This window comes from Macaca nemestrina, chromosome 19 (genome assembly GCF_043159975.1).
Source record: "Macaca nemestrina isolate mMacNem1 chromosome 19, mMacNem.hap1, whole genome shotgun sequence".
Taxonomy (NCBI): Eukaryota; Metazoa; Chordata; class Mammalia; order Primates; family Cercopithecidae; genus Macaca; species Macaca nemestrina.
In genome coordinates, this window is record NC_092143.1 from 5084874 (window position 1) to 5109081 (window position 24208).

The 24208-nt window shown below is 44.9% G+C and overlaps 1 protein-coding gene across 5 annotated transcripts in view; it reads right to left on the minus strand.

Annotated features, from left to right (window-relative positions):
* The window catches only part of LOC105489321 (teashirt zinc finger homeobox 1), an 80275-nt gene that overhangs the window by 44560 nt on the left and 11507 nt on the right, over positions 1–24208 (minus strand). Inside the window, exons 1-2 of one of the 5 annotated variants that reach the window (XM_011754061.3) lie at positions 9575–9909; positions 424–596 (exon numbers count right to left, since the gene is read on the minus strand). The exons of 2 other annotated variants lie outside the window; for them this stretch is intronic. The gene's annotated coding sequence lies outside the window, so the exon portion shown is untranslated. Of the gene's footprint in view, positions 1–423; positions 597–9574; positions 9910–24208 lie in introns of those variants that run through there. 2 more of the 5 variants (XM_071085173.1, XM_071085172.1) reach the window with 2 other exon arrangements.

Here is a 24208-nt window from a genome sequence, read left to right on the forward strand (position 1 = left end):
AAGCACCATGATTACGAATAATTTACGATAGAAACTGACAGTGACTTTATCGTAAAACTGCGGCTGGAGAAATAGAAGACTCCAGGACCTGCCGGGATAAGACAACGACTTCCCGGATGTGAAACACAAAATCTGTCATTTGACTAAGCAAATTTTATAGGGACAAAGGGGTACATGTGCTAAAATAAAATCAATCAGAACAAAACGAGAAACCAAAAATCTGGCAGTTTTAAAAATTCTGCATGCTTGCAGTGATTGCACGGAGACAGCCCACGTCTGGGGCGGCGGGCACCTGGAAAGCCTGACCTTCTCCTTTTAAGAGAGCTTCATAGGTTTAAAAATGGGACGCGCACAGCAGCATCGTACAAACTAAGAAGATAATTTAAATACCAATTAAATAGTTAAAAATTAACACTGACATACCCTTAAAAATCCAGGGCTTCCTGTAAATGTCTTCACTTTAAAAAGAGGTATGCCTGCAGAGTCCAAGCTCCTGTTTGTTTCCATAGCTTCAGGTGGCACTGGCTACTTCTCACATCCAACTTCTAAAAATATCAATGTGGAGTTCACCTCCTCCATGCATTTTTCTTTTTTACCTGAAGGCAAAAAGTAAATCCGGTTTCTCTTCACAGATTGTGGGCCTGGTTTTAATTTGTGCAACAGTCCTTTTGATAACAATGCCTAGTTAAAACATCCATTAAAAGTCTGTAGCAGGCATTTAATGGAAGGAAAATCTAGTAGGGTTCCACTGCAACTCGTTCATTAACTTTTAAAAGAGTTCTCTCCTTCAGTGTTCACAGAGAAAGATGGGACATATGGGCAGAAAGAGGGAGGGAGAGACAGAGACATACAAGGGAGAGAGATGGGGGAAGGTGGAAAGAAAGAGAGGAGAGAGCGAAGAGAGAAACATTCACATATTTAGGGCTGGATTATAAATCTTTGAAAGGAATTCGGTCAAACAGTCGTGTTTTTCAGCCACCTGAACCAGCTCTCACTAAACCAAGACCTGCTTTTGTAACTATTATCCACTGTCTCAAGTCATAACAAGGAGACTCACAGGGAACCTCATCCCCCAGGAAACACGAGGAACTGAAGCTCAACGCTGCACTGAGCCTTCAGAGCACAGAATACCCAAAACACTTTCTGCCAGGAAAAAGCAAGGACTGACTCAAGATTGGCAGAGCAACAACCACAAAGAAAGGCTCACCATCCTGGGGTGCTGGCCCAACCACACTGGAGAAGGCGGACCTGGTCTACCTGCCAGAAGGCGGGCTCTGTAACCAGGCCAACGCCTCCTCCACTGGCCAACAGAGGGCCACTGTCATATCAGTCTAGGTGACAGACCATGGGTTCAAAAATGGTTTTTCCAGCATAGGAATGCGCCACATCACGGAGAAATCATTGCATTTAAGAAATTATTGCATTTCTCAAAATGTCCAGTAGAATGTCTTGGAGAGGACAGACACTCAAAAATCGCTGTTGGAACCAGAATCCATTGCAGCTACACCACTTTATGGTGTGAATAACAGCCTTACCCAGGGATGATATAAAAGTCCAGCAAGAGTTAAAAGGGGCACAACCATGGAAGGGCCACCGACGGCAAAGGCCACCAGCCTTGGAATTTTTGGGGGTGCAGGGGAACCCAGAGCTCCGAGCACAATGCCTGTTCCCCTGACAGTGCAGTTCCACCATGCTATCTTCGACCTGCTTTCCACTTGCTCCTTCCTGCTCCGATCTAGCTAGTCCAGCAACCTCATCCCCTTCCAAAAATCTTTTTCCTAATATAAAGCCCCATACTTACCATAATACTGTTTTATGTATTAGAAATGTATCATGTATTTTTTATGATTTTTTATACTATTTCCAAGCTACATGGAGTTTGAGCAGCCTGGCCCCGGCTCTATTTTTTCCATAAGCCCTGTTCCTTCAGGACGTACATGTTGTGTTATAACTAAAAAGTCTGTACCAAGACCCTATTAATAATGTTGAAGAAAGGCAAAGCTATCCAAGTTAAACTCAAAAGAGGACTATACACACATAGTACATAAAAAAATGTTGGACTCTCAGGCTAATTTAGGGTTGCTAAGTCAAAAGATTGATGTTACAGGTGAAAATACATGGTGCCTGTCATTCTCCCAAATCTGAACATTACTCAGCTAGTCCTACTGAATCCACTAACAAATGCCACAAGGAGGGGACCCTTTTCCAACTGCTGCTTACAATGACAAATCCACATTGATTCATCCTTCAAACCACACACAAGCCGCTGCTCCACAAAGCCCCTAATCTCCTCATCTTCCCCATCCCACAGCCCACCCAGACAAATAGCATCTTTCTGGGTTTTGACTCCCCATAACAAGTTAACTGGAATGTTCCCGTAACAACTATCACTTTCCACTTCATTAAGAGAGGTATACACACGCGTCTTTCTCCCCAGCAAGACTTGCAAGCTCACTGAGGGCAAGATCCATCCTGCTCATCACTGCATTTCTCAAAATGTCCAGGAGAATGCCTCGGATATGACAGACACTCAACAATGGCTGTTGGAAGAATGAACTGGAAACCATGGGAGCTACACCACTTTATGGTGTGAGTAACAACCCTACCCAGGGGTGATACAAAAGTCCAGGAAGAGTTAAAATGGGCCAGCCCAGGTAAGCCTGCAGTACCCCTCTTGTCCCCGACTGGCCTCAGAACCCCACAGAAAGATGCCAGCCATGCCCCAGCTGCATCCCAGGCTGCGCTCTAGGTATCTGCACCCAGGACCTCTCTGATCTACCTCCAGACCTCACAAGCCCCATCCCCTGGACCTGTTCTCCTGCAGGACCACGGTACCTGCAGTGTGTGCACCTCAGGGACAGCAGAGCAACACGCAGGATAGAGCAACACACGCTCACTAGGAGGCCCCTCTTGGGGTGGAGGAAGACAGAACTGGAAAGCAAAGAATTTCAAGACTCAGGACCCAAGGATATTAGGAACAGATCTGCTTCAAACTAATAAGTATACGCTATGGAAATGCCATGCATTAAGGCCATAAAATCCAAGCAACAATCAGCTAGTACCCTTCACCCAATCCTCTCCCACTTTAAGTCACCACTGCTCACTGCTGAACTGCCCACATCTCTGTCATCACCAAATCTAGTAACAACAGCTCTAATGATATTTACTCTACAAACACTGGACCCTATGCAGAAAAACTTCTCAGCTATATGATGTCTACAATGAATGTAGCAGACATCAGCTACCATTTTGTTTGAAGATGATATCCAAATCAATATGCCCAAATCAAACAAAAGACATATTTTGCTAATGAGCTTCCAAATTTCATGGAAATGTATTCAGAATGACAAATGGTCCACCTATTTACTGACCTCTGTTTGCTTCACATGTACCAAGGAATCACAATAGTGCAAGTTTCTTGAGGATAAGCAATTGGGGACCTTTCTTCTGTGCCACCCTGCCCACCTGGTAAAGTGATAGGGTCCTTGCAGCTGCTGAGTAAGCACCTGTAGGTGTGATGACTCCCTACTGGGACCAGCCAGTTCCTTCCTGTGTCACCGTGGGGCCAGCAATGGCCAAAGTCTAAACACCACGTGGTCAAGAGGATGCTCTGTTAGTTGCTTATTATCATCAATGATAACTTGGGTTACCAACAACTATTGGTTATCAAACCAAATTAACGGCTGTTTTCAAAGTTTCCTGAGCACATCTGTGATTCAGAGTGGGTTACTTCTCTACTCGTCCTCAATAAAGGCTGTTGCCCAAATGACAGGACATAACATAATTTTATCCTTTGGTATCTGTCATGGGTTGAATAGTATCTTCTAAAATTCATATCCTCCCAGAACCTCACGATGTGACTTTGTTTGGAAATAGGGTCTTTGCAGATATAATTAGTTAAGCTGGGGTGAGGTCATACTAGATCAGGATGGGTCCTAAGTCCAAGGACTCGTGACCTTACGACAGAGAAGAGGACACACGGACAAGAAGGCAGACACATGAAGACCAAGGCAGTGACTGGAGTGATGCGCCACAAGCCAAGGACACCCAGGACTGCCGGGAGCTACCAGGAGCTGGAAGACGGGAGGAAGGATTCTCCTCTGGAGGCTTCAGAGGGAGGCTGGCCTTGCCAACACCTTGATCTCAGGCTTCTGGCCTCCAGCACTGGGAGAGAATAAATGTCTGTTGTTTGAACTATTGGTTTGTTTATGGTTTTAATTTGTACTTGTTTGTTATGAATTTCACTAAATAAGGAAGAAGTTGGCTAAAAGAACCATAAACAAAATGGAATAAACATTAGTAGCCCAGTTACAGAAGGAAATGGCCAGCATGGCCTTCCCCATCCATGGACAGCTACTCTCTCCCCAGGCTTCCTTGCCCACCTGTAGGCACAGACACACACCCCGCCAACCCCGGGCCCGTGACTCCATATGTGGAAGGGGAGACTTACCCGCCCCCATCAGCAATGCAGTAAGTGGCCACCCAGATGGCACAGGAGAGCCAGGCCCCAGCCAGCCAGTCCCATGGTGCCATCTGAATTGCAAGCTCACAACAAGGCTACCAACTGCTTTTACAGGGGAGAGGTAGCACAGCTCTTCTACTCCCAGAAACATGCCAGGACTGCAGGAGCAGACCCCCCGCCCACTCCGGACTCTGGACCCCACAAGCTGCAGAGCACTCGGGTGCATACTAGAGAGACGACCCACTTCCATGGGAACGTGTTTTCTGTGAAACTGTGCTCCCAGCATCCAAAGCAGCACGTGCTCAATAAATACCTGTTGATTGATGATCGAAAACAAAATTGTCATGGAGCAGCCAACAGGCGAATGACTGTCTAATGGCCAGAAAATGTCATGAGGGCTCTGCCCGGGGTACAGGTACCCCAGCAGGTGCCCCCAGAGCCCAGCAGGTGAATTCATCTTCCTACACCAAACCACACACTTACAAATGACAAACACTCCCAAATGAGCCATGGTTCTGAATGCATTTAACTAAATAGCAGGTTTGACTGGCTGTTAAAAATTATTGAGTGATTATCAAGATCAAAATAGAGTAGGTTTGTGTTTTGTAATGGTTGCAACATTGTGCAATGGGATCCTTATGGTACAGGAGAAGAGGAAACCCTCGTGCAGGGAGTGTCCACGCAGTCACAGGCACAGAACTAAGTGGGGGACCAACCAGAAGCATCAAAGGTGCTCATGGGCGCCCCCATTGGGGAGGAGGACCAGCTGAGACAATGTTGAAACAGGAACCTGTACTGCTGTTAAGTGGAGAGAAAGAGTGTGCTCCAGGTGAGAGAAACCCACGGACTGAGATAATAAAATCTCAACTGTTCACAGCAAGGAAAGGCTCGTGGAGCACCTGGGGGCAGGACCCACTGCAGGACACAGCACACAAGCAACCCAACCCTTTGGATACTCACAGGACCCTAGCCAGAAATTCTACACTTCACGTTATCTGTATAACTCACAAAAATGTCAAGCTTGGCCAAAGGGAAAAAAAAGGAGCAATGCCCTTTTTCTTTAAAAGCTGATTCACTATCCTTAAAATTTGTAAGATTCACTATCCTTAAAATTTCTAAGAAACATCACTTTCAGGGAGAAATTGACATCCTAAACCATGTGTAAGAGAGAGAGAGGGCAGCCTTTAAAACTAAATCCGTACTTAGTCAACGGTAAGCAAATTTTAGCTTTGCTTGTTAAAACTACAATTGACTTTTCAAGACGTTAAACTTTTCAAGGATAGTTATATTCCCTAAGGTTAAAAGGTCATAATTTATCTTTGAAGGATAAATTCTATCACTGGGCTTAAGGAGGGGACATCAAACACTTTAATCCTATTTTTACCATATTCATCACATTCAACAAAAGCAGGGAAACAAATGACCACAACCCTGCCACACATGTTAAAAACATCAAGAAATAGAATTTTCCCGAAATGGTGAAAGCATGCTGGGCTGCCCCCAGCACCCATCAGGTGCCTCCTCGTATTCAACGCTTTGAGTTCACTGCTTCCAAAATAAATGTACCTGCCCTATTAGAGGAGAAGAAACCTAAAATCCTTTAGAAAAAAAGGGGACCAGGCATGGTGGCTCATGTCTATAATCCCAACACTTTGGGAGGCCGAGAAAGGAGAATGGCTTGAGGTCAGGAGTTTGAAACCAACCTGGGCAATAGAGCAAGACTCCGCCTCTACAAAACAAAATTTAAAAATTAGCTGAGTGTGGTAGGACACATCTGTAGTCCCAGCTACATGTGAGGCCGATGTGGGAGGATTCCTTGAGCACAGGAGTTCAAGGCCGCAGTGAGCCATGATTACGCCACTGCATTCCAGCCTGGACAACAGAGCCAGATCCAGTCTCTTAAAAAAACAAAGGACTGGGACTTTAATCTCACTCAAGGAGATATGTTCAAGAGGGTAAGGATGTTTTCATAACCAAGAGTTTAAAACAAAAATTTAATTTTGCAAATTAAACCAAGCACATGGTCAAGGTGTCCGTATTCTTCCACAATGAAATCATTATATAATTTCTTAAGAAATGCATTTGAGGCTCCCCTGAGATTTTAATCAAAATAAAATAAAATAAAAACGTTAACAGAGAAGTATCAACTACTCACACAACAAAGACAATTATCGTAGTAGACAGGGTCCTAAACAGAGGTGGATTTGCTTGACACAGGTGAGGCCTCAGGGTCCCTGGCCTGCGCTGGCCCTTCCAGAGCCCTGGGGACCCTGTGTCCATGTGGGCTTCCAGAATGTGCAGAACTATGGCGCTTTTGCTGTTCCTGGGCAGGGGAAGATGCTGCCGCTGCCCCTCCCATCTCGGGTGGCCACATCCCAGCCCCCAAGCTTCTTTGCCCGGGCAGCATCGTGGGCCTGCAGCCTTGTGCAGACTGCAGAGGGGAAGCTGGATAGTGCGTGAGGCCAGGTATTTTGTGGACCCAGCCATCAGGAATAAACAACCACTTTCCATGACCCAGGCTAAAGGAATGACTGAATTACCTTCCTGTGCAAACAAACATGCAGGAAAACAGATGTGTCAGGCAACCAACTAACAATCAGCTTATTTTTCGAGATTCTGCCACAGTTTCAGTTTTTTAAGATTTGCTCTTTTGTGATTTCTCATACTAAACAAGCAGTCACTCCCATACTTCATCTTGCATTCATGATTTTGTACTTCTTTTCTTAAGAAGACACTCCCCCTCCCCCCAGTCCTAGCTCCTCCCCCAGCACTAAACCCTGCAGAAACACACAGACTTTTCTAGTCTTCATCCTGATGCCTTTACTGAGGGGCTCTTGGGGGAGGCAGAGTCTGGGCCCTGCCTTGGATAAGATCTTCTCAGTTAGTCTCACTCTAAGAACACATTCCCCCCGTACAGAAAACAAACGAGATAGCATCCATGCCAGTGCTTTTCCCAGATCACGGTGACTGCATGTCCCAGGGTGCCAATTCTTAGTCATCTTAGAGCTTCCAACGTAACCCACACAGGTGGCTACAGGAGCTGCCTACGACGACTCTGCTACGCATCTACACCTCGCTGATGGGAGTCCATCACAAGTCACAGTTGCCCGCGGCAGTTAGAGGGTGTCCAGAGAAACGAGTCTTAGTCTACGGGGCATGTCTGCACGCAGTAGCGTCCTGAGTGCCCACGGGGGAACTTCTGCTTCCATCTCTCACATGCAGGCTGCAAATACGGCACGAACCAGGAGGTAGCTGAGGAGAGTTCCAAGCAAAGCATAAACCCATTTAAGAAGGCTTCAGTCAGCCGGGCATGGTGGCTCACGCTTGTAATCCCAGCACTTTGGGAGGCCAAGGCAGGCGGATCACCCGAGGTGATCAGCCTGACCAACATGGAGAAACCCTGTCTCCATTAAAAATACAAAATTAGCCAGGCATGGTGGTGCATGCCTGTAATCCCAGCTACTCGGGAGGCTGAGGCAGGAGAATCACTTGAACCCAGGAGGCAGAGGTTGTAGTGAGCTGTGATCGCGCCACTGTACTCCAGCTTGGGCAACAAGAGTGAAACTCCATCTCAAAAAAAACAAAAAAACAAAAACAAAAAGAAAGAAAGAAGGCTTCAGTCTAATTCATAAATGAGATGCATGGTGAGTTATTCAGAATGAGGACTGTTTCCAAAAACATTTCTCACCCTTGAGCTTGATGTGAGCAAGGACACTCAGCCTCTCCTACAAATGCTTGGAGTCACTGGCAAGAGAAAAATGGAAACAAACAAAAAAGGTGTGTACATATGTTTGCCTGTGTGTATATATGTATATACACATACATATGCATGCATGTAAGATATATGACTGTTCTTATTTTATTTTGAAGACAAGGTCTTTCTCTGTTGCCCAGGCTGGAGTGCAGTGGCACAATCATGGCTCACTGCAGCCTCAACGTCATGGGCTCGAGCGATCCTCCCACCTCAGCCTCCTGAGTAGCTGGGACTACAGGCATGCACCACCACATCTGGCTCATTTTTGTATTTTTTGTAGATATGGGGTCTCACCATGCTGCCCAGGCTAGTTTCGAACTCCTGACCTCAAGTGATCCACCCACCATTGCCTCCCAAAGTGCTAGGCTTACAGGCACGAGCTACCGCACGCGGCCTGCCTGTTCTTATTTCATACATGGAACATGACAGCAACAGAAAGATTCACACCAAGGTACAGGAACCGCCCTGACACGCAACTCTCAGTCAAGAACAGATCTCAGGATCCTTTGGCTGAACTCACTGTTGACACGTCTGAAGAAACCGAGGCACGAACGGCCACCCAGAAGCTGCCTAGTGGAAAGGCCAGGGCTCACGCAGCTACCCTGAATCCTAGCCCAGTGCTGTTCCCCACCACAACAACCCGAGAAAAAGTCTAGGGAGACCGATGACAAAAATTAAAGCTTTAACAACCTATGGATGGTTTGAGAGGTCAAGGAGTCAGGCCTTCCCGGGCTTAACTGACACGACCATATCTGTCTAACTCTATAACCTTATAACATCAACCTATGTGCGCTATTTATAGAACCTTAAATTCCGTAAGCCTCACTCTATAAATGAAGAGAATAATAAGATAACTATAAAACTGAAATTATATAACGCAAGTGGAGTGTGTCAGGAATATAGTCAATTCAGCAGTTCTAAAATACTTAGTGAGTGCCTACCATTTGCCAGGCAGTACTGCTGGTGTTCCAGGCACTACCTGTACAGGCAATGAACAAAACGGACAAAACCCCTGTCCCCATGGAGTTTAAATTCCAAACTTTCTGCTATTATTATTATAGCTATTATTATTATCAGATATCGGCACTGTGCAAGGGTACACTGAAAACAGAAGAATGCTACCATTAATATTTATAAATGAATAATGAAAGTCATCCCTTAAATGTGTTTTATAACCTAAAAGGTGCCAATGCGACTTTGGGATGTGGTTAGAAGAGGTGCATCTGACAGCTGTTCATTTTCTTGCCCAGCCCCTTCCGTCCTAGTGAGAGGCACAAGGAAGACGCAGTTATAATGCGGTGTGATTTAAAGAAAAGGGAACCTCTTAGAATTGGGTCTGCCCAAAGAACCCCATCTACCTCCTGGGATGGCTCGTGGGAAGGTCAGGGGGAAGAACGGCCGAGACGCACACGCATCGTCAGGGGCGGAAAGATTTGGGAGGTACCCTTAGACACCGGCAGGGCTGCAGGGTGGTGGCCAGCACCCCACAAATGTTACACACGCACGCCTCCTATCACGCAAGCTTGCTTGTTCAATGTGGGTGTGGAGGTGAGGCCTGAAATGCAGAACCTGAAGACAGCGAAAACAGCGTCAACGTCACTGGAGACAGCGAAAACAGCGTCAACGTCACTGGAGACGGCGGAAACAGCGTCCGCGTCACTGGAGACGGCGGAAACAGCGACCGCGTCACTGGAGACGGCGGAAACAGCGTCCGCGTCACTGGAGACGGCGGAAACAGCGTCCGCGTCACTGGAGACGGCGGAAACAGCGTCCGCGTCACTGGAGACGGCGGAAACAGCGTCCGCGTCACTGGAGACGGCGGAAACAGCGTCAGCGTCACTGGAGACGGCGGAAACAGCGTCAACGTCACAGCACAGGAGTGGCCTCCCCATCTCAGAATGGAAGAGCTGGCTGAAGAGCAGGAAGGAGCGGGACAGACGCTGGAGGAGGCAGAGGCCAGAGGCAGGTCGCTGCCGAACCATGGGGAGGCATGGAGGAGGAGAGGGCGGAGATGAATTGGAAAATGGAGTTTTTGTTTCCCGTATTCAGTCCTGATAACATTTATTTCATTGCTCAATGAAATTTTTACAGGATGCATAATAAAATATTTCATATAAAGTTAATATTGATAACCACTTCAGTCTCCAAAATACTCTCGCTATACCGGGAGATCCATTACCTCAAGGACCTTCTTAGCTATTTTTCTTTGTCCTCGAACTGTCTAGAAACAAGCAAGTACTCAAAACGAGTATGTACTGGATAAATAAGCCAATGAATGGGCCAGCAGTTGGAGAAATGAGCACATGAACTCCACGAGGTAGGAATCAGTCCCAGGTATTATCATCCCAATTTATAGTTGAGAAATCTAACAGTGAAAGAAAAGATGCGCGCTCTGCAGGTACAAAGCTGGGAAGTTTGGATGTTGAGGTCAAGCCGCTGTAGGGTTCTTTACCCAACGGCATCAACGCACGACCAGCAGTCCCCCTGGAAGGTTCCGGAAAGGCAAGAATGAGCATAACGGACCCAACACCACATGTCAGGAAACCAAGGGGATTAAACGTTTAATGTCAATATTTATTTCTTATTTCACATCCCCGCCTTGGTTCCGAGAAGGATTTAAGGCAGCATGATTTATGCTCAGGAAGGCCGTGCTGATTAAACCCTCACATTCACGCGCAGGAGGTAATGCATGGAAACCTCTCACAACACGGGTGTGACACGCTGATGGCTCACAAGTCCCAGGAACCCTGGGGGCTGGGGTCTATGCCTTTACCACTGGAAGAAAAAAAAAAAACAACTAATGATTATTACTCATCAAAAGCAGTTTTTCAATAGACAAAATCTTTCGATGCGCTGGCTCTACTGAGAAAATGAAATAAAAGGCACTGCGGTGCACCACAATATCTAAAATTTATTGTAAAACCCATCTAAAATATCACAGAAACAATTTCTCCCTCGAGTGTTTTATGAACAGCAAATGGGAGGAGGAAAAATATTTTTACTGATACCCTTGAACTAAGTTTATAGAAATATGTATGTGTGAACATGTCATATTTAAGAGAGAAGTTAATAGAAATATCCAGAACCTCACAGTATTTTTTTAATTTGAGTTGGTAACCAACCAAATACCATAAAAACGCAATAATGAAGGCCATCTCATATACAAAAGATGCAAAATTTAATGGGGGGAAAAAAAAAAAACCTTTCAAATAACCATGCAGAAGCCCTGGCAAAGCAGTTATTATTCCCAGAGCATCGCCACTATCCCATCCTCCGGAACTATATTTATTATGACTTATTAGATTTTGGAGCAATTGTCCTCTGAAGAGCACAAAATGCTGCAAAATATTATAACTTTTAAAACTGTGCAAAAACTTTACGAGGAACACTTCTAAAGCTAAAGTATCACTGAAAATTGCCAGAGGAGATGGCAGGGAGAGATAAGGAAGTAGATGGAAAGAAAGACAGCAGGGAAAGGAAAAGAAGGAGTTAAGGAGAGGGCCCCAGGTGGCCGCAGGGAGAAGCTGTGCAGGGAACCCACAATCCCACTTCCAAATAAAGGGCTCCCAGGCTGCCCTGTTTCTCTCTGGCCCACAGGCTCCGGCTCCAGCCATCATGTATTCACTGGCCATGTGGCTGTTGCCATGCAAGGTTCCCCACACTTGCAGAATATATTTCAGCTTCTCTCTCTGTGTGTAGAGAGGAGCCCATCTAAAATTAGTATCTTCTAAATGATGGTAAACGGAATATAAAGAACAAAGCCTCCAGTGTGGGCCTCCATTTCAAAGAGTGCTGAAGACGGCAAGAAGGGACATCGGTATGTGTGCAAATACGAGTCACCATAAGAGTTTATAAATGCATCTAAAAATCAATTAATTAATCCTCCCAAACCACTGCATAAAGACAGTCTTCCCACCCAGTGAACCGCATCCTCCACAGTGTGCAGGCCAGGCGTGCAGATGCTCACTAGAAAAAAAGGTGCTGCAATGTGGACTTCAACAATTCAGAGTATGCAATAGTCCTTCCGAGTGAAAAGTGTGAGGAAGCCCCACATCACTCCTCAAAAAGGAAGGCCACTAGGAAAGGGATTATGAGACCAGCAAACAGGTAGTTTCTCTTTCCAACATTAATCCACCAGGCTGACTCATACTATGTCCCCCCACTCCAAAAACTAAAATCAAACAAGAAACCATCCCAACACATCTGTACTTCTCAGACATTAATGACTGGTGACCCGCACCCAACACACATAACACCGGCATCCATCTTCTTGTATATCTTAACAGAGCTGACATGATTGGCAGGTGCTCTTTTTAGTACTGCCACTATATTTATATATTCACCATGAAAATCAGCAGAAAACATACTGGAACGTTGTTAAGGGAAGTTTTCAGGTTTTTCCTAAGTGTGCTATAATACTAATTCCAAATTCCCCCAAAAGTGAGAAAAGATTGTACTTTATAAGACTCGTGAGAATACACTGGGATGTAAAATATGTTTCCACAGTTCGATGGTTTAAAGAGATAACAGTGCAGGCTGCAGATATAACTGATACCACTTTTGTATGTGAACATGGGAGAAAACTCCAAAGAGAACTCCTACGACACAGAAAACGATGACGGAAGCCCGGAGTTCCAGAGCTGCTGAGGCTGTGGCCCAGCTCATAACTGCTCTCAGGCCGCCAGGCACAGGCAGGCTACCAGCCCTACAGAGATAGGGATAGGCGTCCTGTGAAATGGGCTGTGCACCAACACAGACCCCCAGTCCCTTCATCACAGGCAGCCCTGAGAATTGGAAGAGTCTTCCTAACTGTGTGTGGCAAACTTAACCTGACCAGAACGGACATGAAGTTACTGCCGGTCTCTCCTTGCCCAAGTATTGTGACTATTAATCCATTTACCTGTAGAAAATCTCATGTTTAAGCTGAGGATGTTGCGAAATATACAGTATATGCACAAAATTTCTTTTCAAAAATCTGAAAAGTTCTGAATTCCAAAACATATCTGGCCCCAAGGATTTCAAGTAAAAGATGTGGGACCTTCTTTAAAATGTGAAGGAACTGGGGGCACACGCCACTTCCTTCAGGGTTGACCTGGAGTCTGAAAACTGAAAAGCCTAGATCAGAAAACTCTCTTTTCCAATGTGCAGAACTACCTGTTAAAAGGACGTGTTTCAGACCCTCGAAATACCTACTAAATAAACAAATAACACACACACACACATATATATATATATATATATCTCAATGGAAAGTTGAGAAAGACAAACCTAACTCCAAATTAAACTTATTTTAGACTTCCCAAAATACATGCAAAACATCTTACAGCTACATGGTCTAAAAGGCCATCAGCAAAATCAAGTCCATTGAAACCATCAAATGTAAAAAGATTAAACTAGAGTATACAACACATAGTCCCCTCGGATTTGGTTTTATTGGTGTAAATTACCTGCGTAGACACATTAAAACTCAACTGAGAGGCAAAGTAAAATTCCTGCTTGAAAGATTCTCAAATGAGGGAAATCTGGCCTCAATTATTTAAAAAAAAAAAAAAAAAAAAGGTCCGGACACAGTGGCTCATGCCTGTAATCCCAACACTTTGGGAGACTGAGGTGGGTGGATCACCTGGGATCAGGAGTTTGAGACCAGCCTGACCAACATGGAGAAACCCGGTCTCTACTAAAAATACAAAAATTAGCCGGACATGGTGGCCTGTAATCCCAGCTACTTGGGAAGCTGAGGCATGAGAATCGCTTGAACCCAGGAGGCAGAGGTTACTGAGTTCACACCACTTCACCCCAGCCTGGGCAAAAAAGTGAGATTCCATCTCATAAATAAATAAATAAGGCATCACATGCACTTATTTTCCTTCCAAGGGATAATTTTTGAAGCCCTGTGAAGATCTAAAATTGCAGAGTGGTCCAGGCATAGCGGAACACACCTATAATCAATCCTAGCACTTTGGGAGGCCAAAGCAGGAGGATCACCCAAGTCAGGAGTTCGAAACCAGCCTGGCCAACATGGTGAAACCCGTCTCTACTAAAAATACAAAAATTAGCCGGGCGTGGTGGCAGGTGCCTGTAATCCCAGCTACTCAGGAGGCTGAGGCAGGAGAATCACTTGAACCCAGGAGGCGGAGATTGCAATGAGCCACGATCACACCACTGCACTCCAGCCTGGGGACAGAGTGAGACTCTGTTTCAATAAATAAATAAATAAAATTGCAGAGTGCAGGCAGGAAACACTGTTTATACATTAGCCAGCAAGGAACAGGTATCTAAAAATGTCCTCTTGGGGTCAACCATGCTATTGAGCCAGCCTCACAGTGTTCTCATGTAGTGGACAGAAATGCAAAGATCTGGGGAGAAGCTCCAGGCTAGAGAAAGACTCACACCAAGCACCCGTGGAAATGACCTCCGAAGGACCATGCCCCAGGCAGGATCACAGTGATGTGGTAATGGGCAAAGGCAGCCCGGCTCCACGGCCACACCAGCCTGAGCTGCCCCTGCCAGCACAGCAGCCTGAGATCTCAGCAGAGGACGTCAGTGGGCACCACCTGGGCACCCACTCTGTACCAGACTTGGGGCCAGGCACCTACAGAGCCTCATCTGCCTGGAGCCTGTGAGGCCCACGCACAGTTCCCACCCTCCACCACTGGAGAGAAACTACATCTCCTCACCTTCCACCCACTGCCAACCCAAAAACGCCATCGGGCTGGTCTCCAGCCTGGGACGCACATTGAAAAATGCTGATATTTGATTTTTTCCCCACAAGGGAACTGATAGGTTTTTTGAACTGGCTTATTTAATATTATAAATCTTATATAAATATTATAAATCAAGTGGTTCACCTCCCATCCACTGATGGCACTTACTTCGATAATCCATCCTATGCAGTTCGCATAGGGAACTTGGGTAAAGTACAGCATTGGAAGAGTATCTGTGAGTTTCCAGCCAAGAAATGTTCCACGCACTCCTTTGTTCTTATTTTTCTTGTAATAGCCAGGAAGGGCTCGTACCGCTTCCACAAATCACGGGGAAGTCAGGGGAATCGGGGAAGAAAGACGACGTCTCTTTAATTTCGCACGCATGATGTTTGCAACCACTAAGGTCATACCTGCGCGTGGTGACTGACAACTTTTCAGCTTGATTCAAAGCAAACAGCTGCTGGGCTGATCGCCTAGCAACTAAAAATTGATGGATGACCCTTAAGATGAATAACTACCATAAATCACCTCATTCAAACTCTCCAAGAAAAAAATTAAAAAACAATGGTTTTCATGACATTTGCTGAGCTCCATAATGTGCCATGATAAATTTGGCCTCCTTATGGATGCACAGTTGTGGTTGTGAAAGTTGAGTCACTTCTGTTTTTGTTTCCTGTTTCCTGTAATTCATGATGCTCAGGACCCTTCGTAAGGTGCGTTCCTAGGAACATGCTGCTCCAGCAGGAACGGCAGCCCCGGGTGCCTGTCAGTCACTCCAGGACGGACAGGAGCTGCTGAATTTCTCATCACCAAACAGCTTTTAATCAGGAAACGGCAGTCTTACATCACAAAGATGGAAGGGGACCCCGTGCATTAATAACGGTTACAATACATTTAGTGTAATGATTTGACCTCGGCCAACATTATAGACGCCATGATTCATATGAATTTGATAAACTACTTCCTGTTTGTAGACATGTCATATGTTTCTAAAAGGCCAAGAATGTGCTTTTAACTTGCAAATAAACACAGACCTATAAACCATAATAGGATTGAGAGGAGGTCTTGGTATTTGTCCTCTAAAACACCCAGTATCACCACCATTATGAGCACTTCCACAAGTAGATGCATAATGATGAACAGACTATTTTTCCAGATGGTATTTTCCTGTTTTTACTTAACATTCAAAAGGAGGCGTGGGCAATTCCTTTCACCATCTTTCTTTGCCCCCTTTTCTTGTTACACTGGGTTTTGTTTGTTTCTTTTAGGTTAGATTGATGTTACATGGAAGGTAGTTTCCAAAAAACCAGTCCACCGACTCGGGTTAGCACTTTGAAACCAAAAACAGCTTCCTGCTTTCTTCTTTCACCTACCATCACCAGCACCCAGGGTCGGCACGTCATAGACCGCATGTCACAGACTGTCACACTCACCTGTCTTCGCAAGAGCTAGGGCTTCCCCAAGGAGGGGGTTCAGTCCCTCAACAAGCACCGGGAGCTCTGACTATGAGCCAGGAACTGTGCTGGGCTCTTGACGGTGGAAGGAGAACAAGATGGCCCTGCCCTCATGGAGCAGAGTGTCCACCAGGACACGAACAAGTCAGTGAGCAATCTTATAGACAGAGACATGCTGCATGGTGCGTACAGTGTGTGCCATTATACTAGAAAGGAGTTCACACCATCGGACTGGAAGCTCCCAAAGATGAGATGCACCAATCCTGGAAAGAAAGTTACTTTCATTTAATAGACTGTACAATTCCAAGAAACCTTCTCTATTTAAAAAGCCAAAGAGGGCTTTTAGGCTCTGGAGTGCAAGCCACACTCTCTGAGCATCAAAGCTGAGGTGGGCTTTGAGGAGGGCCTGCAGGTCGGGTGGCACCCACCGGAATCCCAGCTCATGGATTACCCTGGGGATGGCATGTCACAAGACTGCCTGCAGGCCAGGGTAGCATGCCCAACACCTGCCCCACCCAGGGCTGACTGTGGCCAACCCCTCACTCACTTTGAGAGCTCCTCTATCCACCACATGCAACAAAACCCCTGAAATGGAAAGATGAAATGAAGCAACATTAGCAACAAATAGAATGCCTTAGTGGCCGAAGGGCCACGACCTAAGCTGCTCATAGCCACCGGCAGCCCCAGATTTCTGGCCCATGAAGCATCCCATTAGAAATAAAAGTGGGATGCGCCTTGTTCCCTGGTGTCTGCGTGAATGCCTAGATTCTGGGATCTGTGCTCCTGGAAGAAAGGACGAATGCACTAGAACATCCCGCTCTACCATTTTCAAGGACTAGAGATGTGAGGACCAACCGTTGAGAGGTTCAACTTTGGATCCACCATCCCTTAGAACCAACTCCCTGCTGAGCAAATATCAATAACGCTGCCATCCTGAAGCAAAATGAAAAAGACTTATATTAATTAGGTCGCCAAGACTGCTTATGTTGCATATGCTACTACATTTAGGCATGCGACGATAACTGTGCATTCTCCCCACAGCATCATGCTCCTGACACGGGAGAGCCTGGGCTTCATTTGTCTTCCTAAATATAAATGGCCACTATCTGTAGCACTTAGGAGAGGTTAGCTGGCTGCAAATAAATAGCATCTTAACTGCTGCCCTGATAATGGTGAGCTCTGGGGTACATCTCCACTTCTAACACTATCAGGGTCCTATAAGGATGGAGTGGAGGCGATCCATTTGGAAAGCCATCTTTAATGCACATGTGTGTGGCCAGAGTCTGTTGCAGCATTCACGCCTTCTCAGCATTTTTGCCCGGGCTCTGACCGCCCTCGGTAATGCCTTCCTGGGTGGAACCTACGGAACAGGACAATTGGCATGCTGTCCCTTTAAGACTGAAATGCTTGTTTCCTTGCAGTAAGAAAAGTAAATCACGCTATAGTGAGTTGAGCTTTGAAAAAAGCATCCATCCATTAAAGTTCATGGATCCGCGTTTTCAGATTGTCCCTCCCCTGGCTGTGTCTCAAGTTACAGCCTTGTACAACCCAAGTCTAAATAATATTCACCATGATAAATGACACCATAACTCCGATATCCACAATCAATCTTTGCTTTAAAGATACATCCATCTTCAATAATGTTGATGGGGATTCTGTAAAATGGGGAACGTGACTGTCTTCCAGACCTCCTAACGGCGGGGGAAGGAAGCCCTGAGTGATGGCTGTCAGCCCACATCTGGCTGCAAAAATAAATTAGCCTTATGCAGACAAATGAAAGGGCTAGCTCCGCCTAGGAAACAGCCACTCCTGAGCAATGGCTAATTTATAGGACTTCTTTCTGGAAAGTTCCTGGCGAAGGCAACAGTCTCCTTCACTATCTCTTTAAATGGTATCTGATGCTGTAAATAACTTCAGTGTGGTAGGGACTGTACGAAGTACAAAGGGGCAGGGATGAGAGAAACAATAACTTTTCTCACATTCTCACACATGATTACAATGCAAAACTCTACTCTTCAAGGGGAAAAAAAAAAATTTATTTTAGCCAAATGCTTTTATAGTTTAACACCATGCTCTCCTCTGGCTGATTTTTTTTTTTTCCTTTGCACTTTTTGGTGGTTTTCTAGCGGTTTGGAAACTCATATAAAAAGTAAACAAGCTGGGGGCAAAAATGGCCCTTTCTCTTCCTCCTCCAAAATATCCTTTTTTAGCAACTTTTAGACTCGAACCTCATCACTGTCTTTATGAAGGCGGGAATGGGGTTACAAATTCTAGGCAACAGAGAAAAAGAAGAAACATCTATCGGGTTTAGTAGGTGGTTTCAAAAATAGCCTGGAGTAAAACACTTATTAGGCAGACTCTAAAAAAAAACAGAAGACCAAACTTCTGCCGCAGGAGTGGGGGACCTATGAATTTGGATACCAGGGAAATGCTTTGCTGCTGGTTCTTTATGCCTCTGACCTTGTCTCACTGAGTATTACTCAGGGCTTGAATCCTTAAAGACTGCTAGAGAGTGGGGAGATGCAGGGGGACCAGGGTCATGCTTTCTGTGGGGAAAGCCAGGACTCCATGGTGTGTCCCTACAGAGCCGGGGGCTTGTGTGTTCCTGGGCTTGGAACCATCACTCCTTTGGGTCTCCGAACCTTCCCAGGCAGGAGCTCGGAGCTGCTGCAGCAGGCTGAGGTGGGGAGGGTTAATTCTGTGAAGGTTGAAGGACTTACAGTAATGCTCTGAAGACAGAAACATCACAGGCTTTCCTGGCAAGGGGTTCACAGAGGGTAGGAGGGACTGCAAAATGAACTCTCTCAGGCTTTGTCGGCGGCGTTTCCCAAGGCCCAGCCTGGCCCCTTTGATAAATGACACATGTCATTCTGTCAGGGGCTGACACTGCGGCTGGGAGGGCTGGTGATGCATGGCTCCAGGGAAAAGGAAATCAACTTTTTGGCATCGAGTGTGTCTGTGCCCTGTATGAGGATTTTGTTTCTCCAAAAGTGAAAGATAGACTTAGGATTTAAAAAAAAAAAAAAGTTGAAAAACAGATTGAACGACAGCTTACACTTAACATAAATTAACTCAGTAATGGCGAAATGTGCTAGCCTGTGATAAATAAAAGCTACATTAGTCAATTATTAATCACACTCTAACTTGTAGCCAGACCCATGACTTAAATCTGGGGCCAGAGTTGCTTTACAAACAGATAAGACAGTGCCTGATAGGCGTCTTCAGAGAGCAATCAAGAAGGAATCAAAGATTTCATGGGCTCACCAATGGGAATGAATAGAAGGTTCTAGAACCATAGAGTTGGGTGAGTGGGGAGCAAGAAAAGACCAATCCTTTGCAGACACAGACTATCTACTGACTGTGTGAGGAAAATTAAATGTAACGGCTACATCCAAACACTTTTTTCTCCCCAGTCAGGACTTATTTGCTTTGAATATGCAAGACACTTGTACACTGCAAACATATGTTTATATTTCATATAATGTTTATATTTGTAAGATTTTGCCTTGAAAATATGTTGCAGTTTTGCCCCCACACCTACTGAGTTGCATGTTTTGAATCTGATGCCTGCTAAGGGGATTTTCCTAGAGATAGTACTAATTTCCAAACTAATTGCTTAGCACAGATTTATAAATTCAGCTTCACATTTTACCAAATTGACATTTGACATCCATGTACACAAAAACAGGGCAAAGTGCAAACCTGCCTCTCCACCAAGTGTCTCTCTTTTGGCTCAGTTCTAAGCAACCCATCCAAAGAAAAATCAACATGGAGAAGCTACTCTCGAAAAATTTATGGCTTTGAGGTATCACTATTCTTCATAATAAAGAACATTAAGTAAAACCCACCACCAGGATACAGTCTTCCATTAACTGCTGTCTGCTGTGCTCAGGATGGTGGGTGAGCCCAGCAGCACCTCTCCTTGGGCAAACCTTCCCCCTTCAGGCTCGGAATGTGGAGGATGGTCAGCTGTCTCATTGTCAGCCCTACGTGATGACGAGTTTATTTCCACGACAGTGGGGCTCTAATTTCTAGTGCTCAGAAGACCTGCTGAGGCTGTGGGGGACTTCTGATGTTCCAAAGGGCACGCTGAGGTTGTGGGGCAAGCGTACAAAGATGGGCCAGCTCACAGTCAGAAGAAAGTGGCGTGGACAGACCATCATGCTGACACATGGACAGAAGCGATCACATCTCCAACTCTCCCACGAGCTCCACGTCATGCTCACCTACCGCCAGGCCTCACTCGCAAACAGTAGGTGTTCAAGAAATTGCTGAATTCAATTCAAAATATTTAATTTTTCTTTAAAAAGCTAGAGGCAAGTTTCCAGCCCCATCATCCATGATTGAAGGTGCCCGTGAACCCAGGAGGCATTTCCTAGAGGCCTGTGCACCCACCATGCACGTCCACACCCAAGAATGCTCCTTGTACAGCTTCCACATCTCACGTGCACTGACATGTCTACATAGGCCTTGACATGAAAATGGCAGGAGGGCCCAGAAGTTGTTGATTTCAGCTTATTTCCAATTTTATAAGTAGAAATAAACGCAAATTTTACCAAAAACAAATTCTCTAGGCACAACCAGCTTTTCTAAAAAAGAAAAAAAAAAAAAAAAAGGACAGCTGTTGCTTCATGACGGCGACTTCCTCCAACTCAGGGGTGCCAAAGATGGGTGCAATGAATCGCATGGTTGTAGAATAGCACGCGTTAGGAATTCTCTAATAATATAAGCCCTTTGTTTACAGAGAAGGAAACTGAGGCTTGAGAAAGAAAACGGAAAAAGAAATTAATGAAAGAACAAAGACCCAGGCCTCTACCCTACAACCAATGCCCGCCGCACCCCTCCCCGCCACCCTGTATCCTGTACTGTGTGCAAGCATTGATTCAAAGTCAACCTTCTGAATTTAAACATGGACAATTAACAGGCAGGTTCCAAATCGAGTCCAAATGTTTAAAATAGCCGATAAAGCCAATGGTTTCTTAGACGGCTATAAATAAGAGTAGTGCAGGGAGGGGGGATCATACATTAAAATCTGGGCTGATGTTTAAACTTCTCCCTTCCTCCAGCTGAAATATAATTTTTCTTTAGTCCATAAAAAATTCAGATAGTGTGCAGAATGTTTATATATTACCAAGGTCTCTCTTTAAAAGGTTTATACTTTTACTTTATGACCTGTCCTTGATTTGACACTTCCGCTCATCAGAAAGGGATTTATAAAATAATCCTGAAGGTGAGGAACAGACATCTGTCAGGGACTAGCTGGGTTTCACGATGCGAAATTTAAGAAGAGAAAGAAATCCTGTTAAGCTCTCTTTAGTCACCAATAGACATCAAAGGTAATAATTAAAGAAGACAGACGTCATAAAACATAAATTTATGTCTCTTTTAATAATGCACAAGCACCGTAGTGTGTAAAACATCTATTAGGTTGAAAGAACATGAAAGTGTTCCAATAAGAAAAATCTATGTTTTGTTTTGGGGTATTTTCCCTTCCTTTAAAAAAAAAAGTGAGGATCTTTTTTTTTTTTTTTTTTTTTTTTTTACAAGTTTAAACTGAAGTCTTTCAAAACCTTTGCCATCTGTGGGTACATGAACTATGAATGACCCCGAATGATTTGCACTCTGCTCAGAATCCCTTAGAAAGCACGGGAAAAAGTATCATTAAGAATGACTGATGACTGTCAGTCATGGTTGACCTCATCCAGGCTTTGGTCTCTGCCTCAGTAATAAGCTGGCCTTTATTAGTACCAACACTCCATAAAGGGGGTGTGTTTAGTCACAGGATAGTGGCCTTCTAATGCCCATTGCTTCTCTCTGGAAGATTGATTAGTGCTCATTTTTACTGCCTTCCCAGCACATGCGGGGCCAGGGCTGCAGAGAATCAGGCCTGCAAACTACAAACTCGAGTGAGGAGGTGGGAAAAGGATGCCTAGCAAGAGAGGCGGGGTGCAGAGTGGGGGACAATTTTTTTTTTAAGGAATCTGTCTTTCAAAAAAGCCCCAACCACAAAACCATATGTATATTCGATTCCAGGGCCTGGAGAAGACAGGCCAGGAAAGCAACTGTCTGTCGAAATGGAACTGAAGGAGCCACTTATGTGTTAACTTGTCTGAAAAACAGAAGGGGATCCTGGCCTGCAACTCCCTCTCTCTAAAATCAGCAGTTAGGAGCAAATCAATGAGGAGGCTGCCTGCAGAATTAGGCCTCATAACCAGCCTGACATCAAAATACAAAGATGTAATTATTACCCATTAAAACTGAACATGTGTGAAACTAAAAAAATCTTCCCTATACGAGCACATAAAAACCCATCCACCACTTTTGTATTAAACTACTAAATTATTTTTAAGAAGCAATTGCTATAGAAACAGACAAACGAATTTATATATATATAATTTCCATGTATCCCTAAATCCCTTGTACCGCCTCCACTCTCGTTGAGATAACTGAGTGCCGTGAATTCCCAACAGGAAGAACTGAGGAATAAATGTATTATTATCTTCATCATCACCCTCACACCCATCACGAGAGATCAAGAGCCGCAGTGCTGGGGGGAGCGGGAGGTGCACCACGGAATACTCCGAGCAGGTGCTCTGCAGAACAAATGAAGGAAATGATCCCATGTGGACCTCCTCCATTCCAAATATGTCCATAAACAAATTTAGCTCACAGGGTGATTAATTTGCAGAGACCCTTTGGGAATAGGCCAGACTCTCAGTAGTCTAATGCCTTCAGCCAGTTACTCCCAGAAATTTAGCCAAACACCACAACAAGATCCTACTTTCAGAAAGCTGCTTGAGAACCTTGGGATTAGGTTACCGTGTACACGGGCACCTACTGGATTCGAAAGTGTCTCCACAAAAAATAGGGGAGTGGAGGGGGCAGTCTTTGAGAACTGGGTTTAAACACAGTCTGCCTGGAGCAAATAGTTAGCATCTCATTTTGGATAATTCAGAGTAAGCCAGAGAGGAGGAGGACAGAAAGCCCCCTCCCATGATCTCAGGACAGGGTGGCTGTCACCAGCATTGAACCTGAGCTCCTGGAGCCCCCAAGCCCTGGACCATCCCTTGACCCCATTCCACCAGCTTCTTGGAGCTCTGCGTAGAGAGGGGAGGAGGAGTTGAGAAGAGAAAGGAGACGATCTTTTGTGAACGTTGCAGTTTTAAGTTAGTTCTCCTTGAGAGCTTTTGAGACACTAATTTTTCCAGTATTGAAAAGTGAGGAGAAAAGACAAGTTACAAACTCCCTCTCCGCACCTACTCTCCACCTGGGTATGAGATCCTTTCTGCTTCCTTTTTCTAAAATAAATGCTCATTACTGATTTTAAATTGACAAATAATACAAGTTCAATACCTGCTTAAAAAAAAAAAAGTCAGGCAACTTTTCCGCTGCAAAAATAAAATGCTGCAAGGTAGCACAACCCCCTTTAACACAAGCACACAAGCCACGCCGCTACAAAACACAGACCTTTGTGCGCGGCTTCCTTTTAAAACTGCCAGTGCGCTAGTTTCATTAAGATTATTAGTGTTTCATATACAGACAATGCACCAAGCACTAACAATCTGATCACTTCCTGGCTGACTTAGAATACTTATTAGAATATTTATTTCCCATTACTTTCTAGAGTTATAGCAGTTTCCCTCAATTAAAAAATTTTAAAATATATACATATATATTAACATATACACGTATGTATATATTCTCCAAGTTTGAAGGTAGTTCAAGGAGATTTGTGCACAGCACAGTAATGCTAAGGTGTTGTTTATGGTCATATCATTTGCCCGGATTTGGCTTTTCTTGATGCCAGTACCTTCCCAGGTCACAATAAAGCAAG